We start from the raw sequence: 11,859 nt of genomic DNA, 5'->3' as shown, positions 1-11,859 counted from the left end.
TTTGGGAAAGCCTTGTTGAGGTCTTTAAAATCGACACATAGGCACCAGGATTTGTCCTTCTTTGGTACCATTACCTGGTTTGCTAGCCAATCCAGATGTTTGATGTCTCTGATGGATCCGGCTTCCAATAGTTTGGCTAGCTCTTCTCCCATTGCCTGTCTTTTGGGTTCGGAAAATCGTCGAAGAGCCTGTTTGACTGGCTTGAATCCTTTTAGGATGTTTAGGATGTGCTCTGCCAATCTGCGTGGGATTCCCGGCATATCTGAAGGGTGCCAGACGAAGATGTCCCAATTTTCCCGAAGGAATTCTCGCAGTGCGGCGTCTACATCAAGGTTCAACTGTGCCCCGATGGAGGCCGTCTTTGTCGGGTCCGTTGGATGGACCTGGAATTTTACTATTTCGTCTGCTGGTTTAAAGGAGGTGGACTTGGATCTCTTATCGAGTATCACATTGTCCCTATTCACTGTAGAGCGTAGCGCGGTGAGTTCTTCTGCCACTAGGGCTTCGGATAGTGCCTCCAGGGCTAATGCGGCTGTCTTGTTTTTGGCGCAGAGTGCTATGTCCGGATCACTAACGATAGTGATTATTCCGCCGGGCCCAGGCATTTTGAGCTTCATGTACCCGTAGTGGGGTTCGGCTTGAAAAATTGTGAATGCCTCTCGTCCTAATATAGCGTGATATCCGGTGTTGAACGGGGCCACTTGGAACATGACTTCTTCGGATCTGTAATATTCCGGCGAGCCGAACACCACATCGAATGTGATTTTTCCGGTGCAGCGCGCTTCCCGGCTAGGGATTATTCCTCTGAAGGTTGTGCTGCTTCGCTCAATGCGGCTCCAGTCTATTTCCATTTTTTGAAGAGTTTCCTCGTAGATGAGGTTTAGTCCGCTGCCGCCATCCATGAGTACCTTGGTGAGTCGAAAGCCGTCCACTATTGGACTAAGTACCAGTGCGGCTGGTGCTCGGGCTGTTCGGAATTTAGGTTCGTTGCTGGCGTTGAAGGTGATGGCTGTGTCGCTCCATGGATTTGTTGTTGCTACTTGGTAGATTTCGGCGAGGCTGCGGATTGTTCGTTTCCGCATGTTATTTGATGCGAAAGTCTCGAATACTGTTGATACCATACTGGTATTGTTGGAGTGGTTTCCCGGGGCTAGAAGCTCCTCGCCACTTTTGGCCACCTGCCGTAATATCCAACATGCTCGAAGGCTATGTGTTGGGGTGGCGCCCTCTATACTGTGAATTTTACAGGGTCCACTAAGCCACCCCTCCAGTACGGTTCCATGCCCTTTATGGGGTTTTTGCTTTTTGGTTTTTGTACCCGGTGCCTGAGTGTAATGCACCCTTTTGTTGTGGACTGGGGTTGTATTCGGGGCCGGATTGTCCAAAAAATTAATTTCGGTTTTTCGGAAACTCTCCATCGCACAGTACTTTCGTACTATGGACGCCAGGTCGGTGAAGCGTGTAACTTCACAACGGCTGATGGCGTTCAAGATTCCCTCGTCCGTGCAATTATTGCAAAAGATTGAGATTGCATTTTCCTCTCGGCAGTCCTTCATCCTGTCCATAACCAGGAGGAATATGGCCCAGTAATGATGTACTAATTCAGCGGGCTCTTGCCGGATTAGAGATAGATCGCATATGTTTGGGCGGGTGGGTGGAATTGAGTCTGGAACCCTACCCATCTCAAGGCTCAAGGGCCGAGAAGTTTCTGAATTTGGAAGCTTGGAAAGTGGAACGTTGTCCAACGAGTTCGGTCGAATGCCTGACTTTAGGTTCAGTGCTTGATCGAAGTTCGTCCCTCCGCGGGAATCCGGCATGGAGGGTTCGGCAGCACGGACATGACTAGTTTTCAATATAGGAGAAGAGTCGCCGCGTTGTTCCTCTACCACTGCAACGTGGTGGGTGACCTGGGGAGAGTTAATCTCTCTTAGATCGGTTTTAAGCCCAATCTGATTGTAGTCTGTAGCGACTCCCAGGGCGGCGATGCGATCCAAGAGCTCGTTTACGGACGAGAGCTCTATTGGATCCAACCGCTCGGCGAATTCCGAGCTGACATGAAGATTGCTTTTGACGACCCAAGAGGTCATTGTCGAAGCGGTGGCCGGACAGGCGGTCATAAGAAAACCACCTAGCCGAATAGTTTGGCCGGTGGCCAGGGCTCCTTTGGCGAAAATACCGTCCTTGAAGACGGAGAAGGCATCCTTCCTATTGGTGACGGCACAGAGGAACTCTCAATGAAAGCACCAATGTCAGTGTCAAAACCGGCAGATCTCGGGTAGGGGGTCCCGAACTGTGCGTCTAGGCGGATGGTAACAGGATACAAGGGACAAGATGTTTTTACCCAGGTTCGGGCCCTCTCGATGGAGGTAAAACCCTACTCCTGCTTGATTGATATTGATGATATGGTTAGTACAAGAGTGGATCTACCACGAGATCAAGGAGGCTAAACCCTAGAAGCTAGCCTATGGTATGATTGTTGTAATGGTTGTTGTGTCCTACGGACTAAAACCCTCCGGTTTATATAGACACCGGAGAGGGCTAGGGTTACACAGAGTCGGTTACAATGGTAGGAGATCTACATATCCGTATCGCCAAGCTTGCCTTCCACGCCAAGGAAAGTCCCATCCGGACACGGGACGAAGTCTTCAATCTTGTATCTTCATAGTCTTGGAGTCCGGCGGACGATGATAGTCCGGCTGTCCGGACACCCCCTAGTCCAGGACTCCCTCAGGGTGGCCAAGCCCTTCTCAATCCTCACGGTGGATTGGATCAGATATCCAAGTTGATCTTGTTTGCTCTTTAGGAACACTTGAGATGCCTCTTCTGCACTTGGCATCTTTGCAGCTTTCTCTGCCCTTGCCTTTTCTCTCTTCTCATGTGCTTGTACTGATGAAGGATCTTTCTCATCCATGACCACAGTGTTATCCTCAAAATCTGGCTTGAGAGGTAAGTGCTCCTTGTCCAACAAAAAAGTGTTTGTGCCCATCTTTGAGTTGATGATCACCTGAATCTGTGGAGCATACCCACAAGACCTCTTATGATCTACTGTTGTCCTCTTGGTTGTTTCCACAACTAGACTCATCAATTTGAACTTCTGAGGGACATTAAAAATGTGCAGCAAGTTGATGGGGTGTCCTCTTATCATTTTGTGATCTCCAAACTTGGGAAAAAGAGTATGCCTCAGGATGGTGTTGATTGTAGGCAGACCAGACAACAGAAACTTCACTGAGCCCAACTTATGAGTTTCCAGGGCATTATCAGGAATTTCCTTGTACATACTTGCCATTGAGTCGTGGTCTTTCTTCTTCTTGGCATACACATCCAAGTCATCCTCATGAGCTACTGGGGCATTTATCAACTTGGCCCATTCATCAACAGTTGATTGGTACCTAGTACCTTCTGACATCCATACAATCCTACCATCAGGATAGAAGTGAGCAGTGGAGTAGAACTACATGATCAGCTCATCATTCCACTTTGTGAGCTTCTGTCCTACAAACTTGTCCACTCCACGAGCTTTGAAGCTATCATAGACACCTGGGAAATGATCTTCATTCTCTCTGATGTATGTCTAGTCAAACCATCTCATATCACAAACAATTGGCTTCTTGTCAAGCAGGATTGTCTCATAAAAGTCTTGTTCTTCCTTAGTGCGGAACCTGTAATCCAAAGCAGTTCTCCTTCTCACAGCATAAGGGTCACTTTTTCTCCAAAGTCTCAGACTTGCATCCTTCCTGATGCTCATGTCCTCTGCCACTGGATGTGTGTCATTGTGGTCCGGGATCTTTGGTTTGAGCTTTCTCGGCACTTGGGCGTCAGCTTCTCCATCTTCAGCTTCAGGCACTAGGCCTTGTTCTTCTCCTCAGCAGGGATGTTTCTTGTGTTTCTCTTGGGAGCATACTTGGTGGCTGGAGCAGTAGCTTTGGGAGCAGGTTTGGGCTTAGGAGCAGCCCGTGACTTGATTGCATCTCCCATAAGCTTTTGTGCCTTAGGTGCTGGAGCAGCATCCTCTTCCTCTTCCTCTTCATCATCAGATGGATCTCTCACCATAGTTGACTTCCCAAGAACTTTAGTAGTAGTGGTTCTTGCCCTCTTCTTCTTCTTGTCATCACCAGCTGCCTCTCCTTCATCAGATTCTATTGTGAATTTCATAGTTTGTCCTGTGGCAACCTTTCTTGGCTTGGATGTTGGGATTCTCCTAGCTGGTGCCTTCTTGTTTATGCCAGGCTTTGTAGATGCAGCATTGCCAAACTCCTTCTTCACCACTTCCCTCTTTGAGATGGCCTCATCCTCAGCTGCAACATAATCTTCATCTTAAGAATATGAGGTTCTCTTCTTCCTTGCTCTAGTGGCTGCCTTGGGCAAGTTAATAGGTGTGCTGCTGCTGCCCTCATCATAGCTTGTTGAGGGGCTGGTGCCCTCACTCATATGCTCTTGCTATCCGGATCTGTTCTGGTTGTCACTCTGGTCAGACATCTTGGTAGGCAAACTGACAGCAAACCCTGTGAACAGATTATAGATGAGGTAGAATAGATGCGCATCACATAGTATAGCGGTTTTGTGAAACAAATGAGTCAAAAACTTAGTTTTAGTTCTCTACAGAAATTATCTCGGAGCTACCGAATTGACAAACTCGGTGATACCGAAGCAACACTTGGAACCTAAACTAGTGAACTTGGTCAGACCGAGTCACAGTTTGGTGGCACCAAGATTGCTAGGGTTTCACGGAATATTGAACTCGGTCACACCGATTTGCACTTATCGGTAGACCGAAAAGCGCATGTGCAATGGCCTAAGCCAAATCGGTGAGACCGATTTCTATGATTCGGTCGGTCCAAGATGAGTTCTGCGGAGAGCTAACCCTAAAATTTTCAAATCAAACTAAGCCTAAGGAAGATTTAGCTGGATAGATCGATTTCATTCGTGGCAAGAATCATGGCATTGTCCTCGTGCTAGGAATCGGAGTTTAAAAAGATAGCACAAGGGGTCGAACACATACCCTAGTTCGACGGGTGTTAGCTACGGTGGCAACGGCGGAGCAGATTCTGTCGACGGCGGTAGAAACCAGCGGCGGGAGGTCATTGGCAGCGAGGAGGCTATTCGGAGACCCGAGGAGGCAGAGTAGGGACTGGGCTGAGGGGTTTTGAAGAATTTTTCAAAATCTCACCCCTGGATATTTATATCCCGACCCTGTCAGTGTGACCAAGTGGAACAACTCGGTGGCACCGAGATTGCAGAATTGCAAGCGGTTGTTGCAACTCGGTGTAACTGAAGTGTTCAAATTGGTTGTACCGAGATGAAAACCTAGATCAACTTAGTGAACTCGGTTTGACCGAAATGTATGACACTGTCAGATCGAAATGCATAAAGAGGTTTTGTAAGTTTAAGTCTATGACGAAGTGGGGACTCCGAGTGCTCCTCACACAGAGTGGTTCAAATCTGACTTGATCAAACTTTGTGATGTAGCATGAATAGAGTTTGAGACGAGAAAAGCTTAGATAGCTAGAGAAGATTCTTAGGAATTCTTGTCGATCCACTTGGAAAAAGAAAAAGAGCCCAACAATCAAAGCAACAAGTGGATGTCCTCGAATGAGTAAAATATGCAACCAACATGATCACACAATAAAATGGCAAATGAAATATGTGGCAAAGCATGCACAATCATACTAGCATCTACTAAGCAATTTGCGATGACTAGGTCATCTATATATGAGTATATTGATTTAGGAGTCAAATGAGAACATTTGATCATAGGTCATACTCATCGTTTAAGCACATGTGGGGTTACCACTTTTACGTAAAGCATTGTTGTGTTTACACCATTAGAGTTGCTTTAGTTCAATTCTTAGATTAAAGCTCCCCCTAGATGTGATATCCCCCCTAAGAGGGATGAACTAACCTTGGGTATTGTCGATGATGACTTCATGTAGGTGTTGAAGATGTGGATGCTCAATGTTGATGTTGATCTTTCGGAGTTATCCATTGGAGTGAGTTGCACTTTCAATATCTACACGGGTTAGTCCCACAAGGAACAAACAAGGATATCCGTAGACATAGAGTGAAGCACATACAATACGATGTCCATGAAAGCATTGGGTTACCTTGTTCCTTGTCTACCAACAAGAGGGTTTCTGACTCCTTGAACTAGTGCAAGCTGTGGAAGTTCATTGCACTTGTCCTTGCCAAAATGATATGAGTGAAGTGTGTTGGCGCATTCACCCTAAAGAACTCTCTAGTTCTTCTTCTTTGGGATCCACATCATCTTGATGGGAATCCTTGGGGTTGTAGTCATACTTGATGAAGTAGAACTTGATGTAGTCTTGGGAACCCATTTGACCAAGGCCTTAGAAGCTTCTTAAAATGCATCAATCTCCTCTTTAAGCTTGTCCTTGCCTTTTTTTTCTTGTGGTCTTGTGGTGGAAGATCATCTTGAGCTTGTGCCCCTTGAAAAGAAGTAGGATCACACTTCGCTTGTTGAGGAATGAACTTCATCTTGGGGTATTGATGTTCTTCCCACTCAACTCCATTGGCATTGAACTTTCGTTCAAAACCAACACCTTGATTCTTCCAGTGCCTTCCTTGCTTGTGTACAATTTCCTCAAATTGCTTACTTCCGGGGAGGCTCTTGTAAACACATTTCTCTATAATTCCCTTCAATAAGCTATTTTCTTGCTCAAGTGTAACTTGGCTAAGAGAATCATTCATGGAATCAAGATAACTACTAGAAGTAACAACTTGGATTTAGCATGATTATTGTTACTACTAGATGAAGTATCTTTCTTACTCTTGTTGCTAGATTTTACTTGTGGCATGTAGGTAGATAAGAGTAAACTCTTGGCAATGTAAGAAGAACTTTTCTTGCAAAGATCATCATTGATTGCCATTAAAAACTCATGCTCTTGATCAAGGTTAAGCTTTTCAAAGCGTAACTTCTCATGAGTCTTTAAAAGTTCTCGATGATCTTCCAAGGCAGTTTCATGAGCTAACTTAAGAGTGTTTAGTTCTTTAGTTAGATGCTTAATCTTATCCTTATCATTGTCATTCGTTTTATCTTGATTGGCATGATTAACTAACGTTTCATCATAGTATTCAACACTAGAGTTGTTAACAAGTAAATCGTCATGACCTAACAAGTCATCTTCATCATTATTGAAATCAACATACTCGGGGTGTGATACCTTTGGGACTTTAGCCATGAAGCATCTTCCAAGTCCTTCATTTGGTGAGTCAAGTATGTCGTAGGAGTTGGTTGACACAAGTGCTAGACCGGCAACACCTTGATCTTGGGTATATTTGGAGTCGGAGTGATAACTTCTCTCGGAGTGATTGTCGGAGTCGGAGCCGGATACCCATTCACCAACATGAGCTTGATGTCTTCGCTTTGTGTAGATCTTTGATGATTTGTCCTTCCTTTCTGAATCCTTGCTCCTCCGGGAGGTTGTTCATTTGTAACGATCATCTCTACTTCTTATCTCTCTTGGTGGTGATTCTTCTCTTCCACTTCTTCTTTTAGGTGAATCTTCTCTTCTTTTGTAGGGAATCGTACACTCATTGGAGTAGTGTCTGGGTCTTCCACAATTGTAGCAATTACGTTCACGACTCGAAGATCTTTTGTCGTTGTAGGACCTTGACTTGGAACTTCTTTCCTTGCTTCTACTCTTGTAGAACTTGTTGAAGTTTTTCACCATTAGGCTCAATTCCTCATTGATGGTTTGTTTCTCACTTGATGATGTAGGAGTATCACATGAGGCCTTGTAAGTGTCGGTGTCAAAACCGGCGGCTCTCGCGTAGTGGTTCCCGAACTTTGCGTCTAAAGTTGATGGTAATAGGAGGCGGGGGACACGATGTTTACCCAGGTTCGGGCCCTCTCTATGGAGGTAATACCCTACTTCTTGCTTGATTGATATTGATGAATATGAGTATTACAAGAGTTGATCTACCACAAGATCGTAATGGGTAAAATCCTAGAAGTCTAGCCTATATGATTATCATTGCCTCTATGGACTAAGCCCTCCGGTTTATATAGACATCGGAGGGGGCTAGGGTTGTACAAAGTCGGTTACAGAGAAAGGAATCTACATATCCGAATGCCAAGCCTTCCTTCCACGCCAAGGAGAGTCCCATACGGACACGGGAAGAAGTCTTCTATCTTGTATCTTCATAGCCCATCAGTCCGGCCCACGCTACATAGTCCGGCCGTCCAAGGACCCCTTAATCCAGTACTCCCTCAGTAGCCCTGAACCAGGCTTTAATGACGAGGTGTCCTCCTCCGAATTCTCTTCGGCATTGCAAGGCAGGTTCCTCCTCCGAATACTTCAGAATAGTCTTCGAACACAAGAAACGTGTTCGGCTCTGGCAAAAAATTCCACACACAACCGCAAAGAGTCTAATATTTCACGAGTCCAATCTGCTGACAACTTTTTGTAGTGTGACATCACGCCGTCGCTCAGTCATTATTCGAGCCATTTTTTAGCCTACCGCTCCATATTTCGGGATGCGGTTCCATTGGCACGTCTTGTCAAAGCAATCGTGTCCCCAAATTGCGGGATTCTCATCAATACGGGTGTGGGTAATCGAAACCTGCCGTCTGCATGGCCCTTGGGGAATAGGTGAGTTTTAAGGCGAGTGGGGAGGTGCTTGATATTCACTTCCTTTATAAAGGGATAAGGAGTCACCCCTTCTCACCCACGCCTTCTCTACCTCCCCAATTCTCAAGCTCCAGCGCCCAAGTTCTCATCTTTTCCATCCCAAAAAAGCACTCCAACCATGTCCAGATCCGGAGCGCAGGGCAAGTGGATGGCCTCCACCGTCAAGGAGAAGGACATAACCCAGCTCCGGGAGGCTGGGTATCTGGCCAAGGAAATCGCCCACTGGCTTCCGGCCAAGGGATAGATCGTCCCTACCCCGGAGCCCCATGAGAGGGTGGTCTTCATCCCCCACTTCATCTACGGGCTAGGATTTCCTCTCCACCCGTTCGTCCGCGGACTCATGTTCTACTACGGGATGGATTTCCACGATCTGGACCCCAACTCTATCCTCAACATCTCGGCATTCATTGTCGTGTGTGAGGTCTTCCTCCGCATCCCACCCCACTTCGGGTTTTGGCAAAAGATCTTCAACGTGAAGCCGAAGGTAGTAAGTGGCCAACACGCAGAGTGCGGAGGCGCCATGGTGAGCAAGATGTCCAACGTCACATGTCCCGAAGGCTCCTTCATGGAGATCGTCAAAGGGTGGTAGAGATCGTGGTTCTATATCACAGAGCCGCGCGGCACCACCTGGGCCGCGGCTCCTGCATTCCGGTCCGGAGCCCCGATGCGGCTCACCTCCTGGCCAGAGAAGGGCCTAGACCGGTCTTCACCGGACGAGCTGACAGGGCTTTATACGTGCATCAAGAGCATGACAAACAAGAACATCAAGCTTGTCAATGTGATCTAGGTGATGCTTATTCGACGGATCCTTCCGTGCCAACGCCGGACTTGCCATTTATGGGAGTATGATCCGGCCAAGACAAGACCTTGTTGCAGTTCTTCAGCACTATGCACGAAGACATCTGGAAGGTGCTCTGCAAGGCCAACGAGATGCAGCTGGCTATGACCGAGGACCGCGGGCACGACTTGGCACATCCTGCTAGTCCGATAAGTTTTTTCATGTTTTCAAGGTGTATCCTTTACTTGCATACTCGAGGAAAATGCCTAAGACTCCCTAGTCATTCTCTCAGGGCTGGACAAAGAAGGCGGAGCGGATTCACTGTCTGGCTCCGCTGCCCGAAGACCTAGAAAGTCCGCTTCTGACGAAGATGTTGGTTCCGGCGCCCTATCAAGCGCCGGAGAAGAAGGCCAAGGGGACCAGAGGTGGTCTCCGTCACAAGGGTGCTTCGGACATGACGTCCGAAGACACCGAGACTCACTCCTCTGCCGCCGAGGATGAAGAGGATGAGGAAAGAAATTCTCCCCCTGAGGGGGGAAGGAAAAAGAGGGCGACCTCCATATGTCTGGGGGCCGAAGCATCCAAGAAGGGGAAAGCCTCCCTCCCGGACAAATCCACAGCGGCCACCGATAGCAGCTCGGAGTGGCGCCCCAGGGACAAGCCCCCGGCCAAATTGTGAGTACTCACAAGCCCAGACACATTCATATACCCGGCCTCACTACTTCATAGTATTAATGTGTTGAATCATGTATTTGCAGTCCGGCTCGGTCCAACCTCTAGCGATCCTCATCTTCGGGGGATTCGCTGGACTCGTAGGTGATGGACATCGAGAACCTTCCGGCTGCCTCTTCTCCCAAGGCCATGGAGGACACGGAGGTGTTATCCTGAAGGATCCCAGGCCAGGCAGAGGTTCAGGAGGCCGTCCGGGCGGCGCCGGGGGGTGAAAACTCAGCCGTCGAACACATGGGGGAGCGAATCCCCATGGAGACTGGTGATGGGGTCCATATTCAGTTCGGCCCCCAACCGAATACAATTCTGGAGTCCCCTACGGCTCTAGAATCAGGCAAGCAGCCTATTTCGAAAGAAGGAGGTGCGCCTATTCCACCGGTGAACTATGTCCATCCAGAGGCACCGGATAATTTGCTGGATGCACTGCAAGGCGCTTCCATCGTTGAGGAACACCATACCCTTATGGGTACGGTGATTGAGAAGATCCAGTCTGCAAAGAGCAGACTGACCGAAGCCTGCACAAGCCTTCTGACAGGCTTTGAGGTAAGCAACGCAATTAAGTAAAAAGAACGTCAGAGTATAGACAGTAGCCCCTGAGACACTGTCCGGTGTTCGAAAAGAAAAGCCGGACAGAGGATCAAAAAGTTTCGCGGGAGACTAACCAGATGAGTCGATGTGAACAAGCAGGCGTCATAACTGGCTGCGACTTCTCACACTGCGGAGGTTTCTTGACTGAAGCAGAGTCTGGAGCGGTCCGAGGAAGAGCTTGGCCGTGTGAAGAAGCAGCTAGAGGATAAACAAGGTATGCAATTACCTTCTGTATGTTCAGTAAGGATGAATGATTTGTGCTGACTAAAGTGTCATGATATTTGCAGGAGCGGCGACCGAGGTGGAGGCCCTCAAGAAGGCGCTGGCCGAGGCCGAGGAGAGAGCGGACAAGGAATAGGCCGCCCGTGAAAAGCATGAGGACAGGGTCAGTGAGGTCCAACAGGAGCTCTAGGACGCCGTTAAGAAATGTGAGTTCTTGGAGCGCAACATTACAGATCAAAAGTCTGAACTTGCCAAGGCCCGCCAAAGCGCACATGACGCCCGGGTTGAAGCCCAGGGCGCCCTCCAGGAAATCCAGGAGGCCAGAAAAATCGCAGCGGGTAAGGCCTTTATTATGCAGAGCAAATATGTGAAGAAAAAGTTCCTCTTACTGACCCAGATTTGGAGTTCTCCAGGGGCATTTGCGGATCTGCCGCACAATATTTCAGATGCTGCGGAGTTCTTCCAAGCCGAAGAGGGGAGCTCTATGGAGAAGCTGTTTTGGTCGCAATACCTTGTGCCAGAACATCCGGTGCTATTTAGCAATCAGCTAAAACAGCTGGTTGAACTATATAGGGTGGTCGAACTAGCCATGAAGGATTTGATTATCCAGCTATGGCCTGCCGAAGCCATACCCAACAGCTACTTCGGGCTCATGAAGTGGCTGGTCAATGCCTGCCCTCGGCTTGATGCCATCAGCCGGTCGGTCTACATCGAGGGCGTGCGAATGGCCTTCGCCCGAGTCAAGATGCACTGGGTGAAGATGGACACCGTGAAGCTTGTGACCAAGGTACCGCCCGCGGGCAAGGAGCACCGCATGCCCGAGCTGTATTTTGACAATGTCTTGGATGGATCCCGCATTGTGGCGGAGCAATGTGCTAAGGATATTATATTTCC

General features: G+C 48.1%; 1 pseudogene; it reads left to right on the top strand.

Moving 5' to 3' along the window:
• The first annotated feature begins 9,880 nt into the window (after nt 1-9,880).
• Nucleotides 9,881-11,859, top strand: part of LOC119309145 — a 118,270-nt pseudogene continuing 116,291 nt past the window's right edge.

Source organism: Triticum dicoccoides, chromosome 5B (assembly GCF_002162155.2).
Source record: "Triticum dicoccoides isolate Atlit2015 ecotype Zavitan chromosome 5B, WEW_v2.0, whole genome shotgun sequence".
Taxonomy (NCBI): Eukaryota; Viridiplantae; Streptophyta; class Magnoliopsida; order Poales; family Poaceae; genus Triticum; species Triticum dicoccoides.
This window is presented reverse-complemented; position numbering and strand designations above follow the sequence as displayed.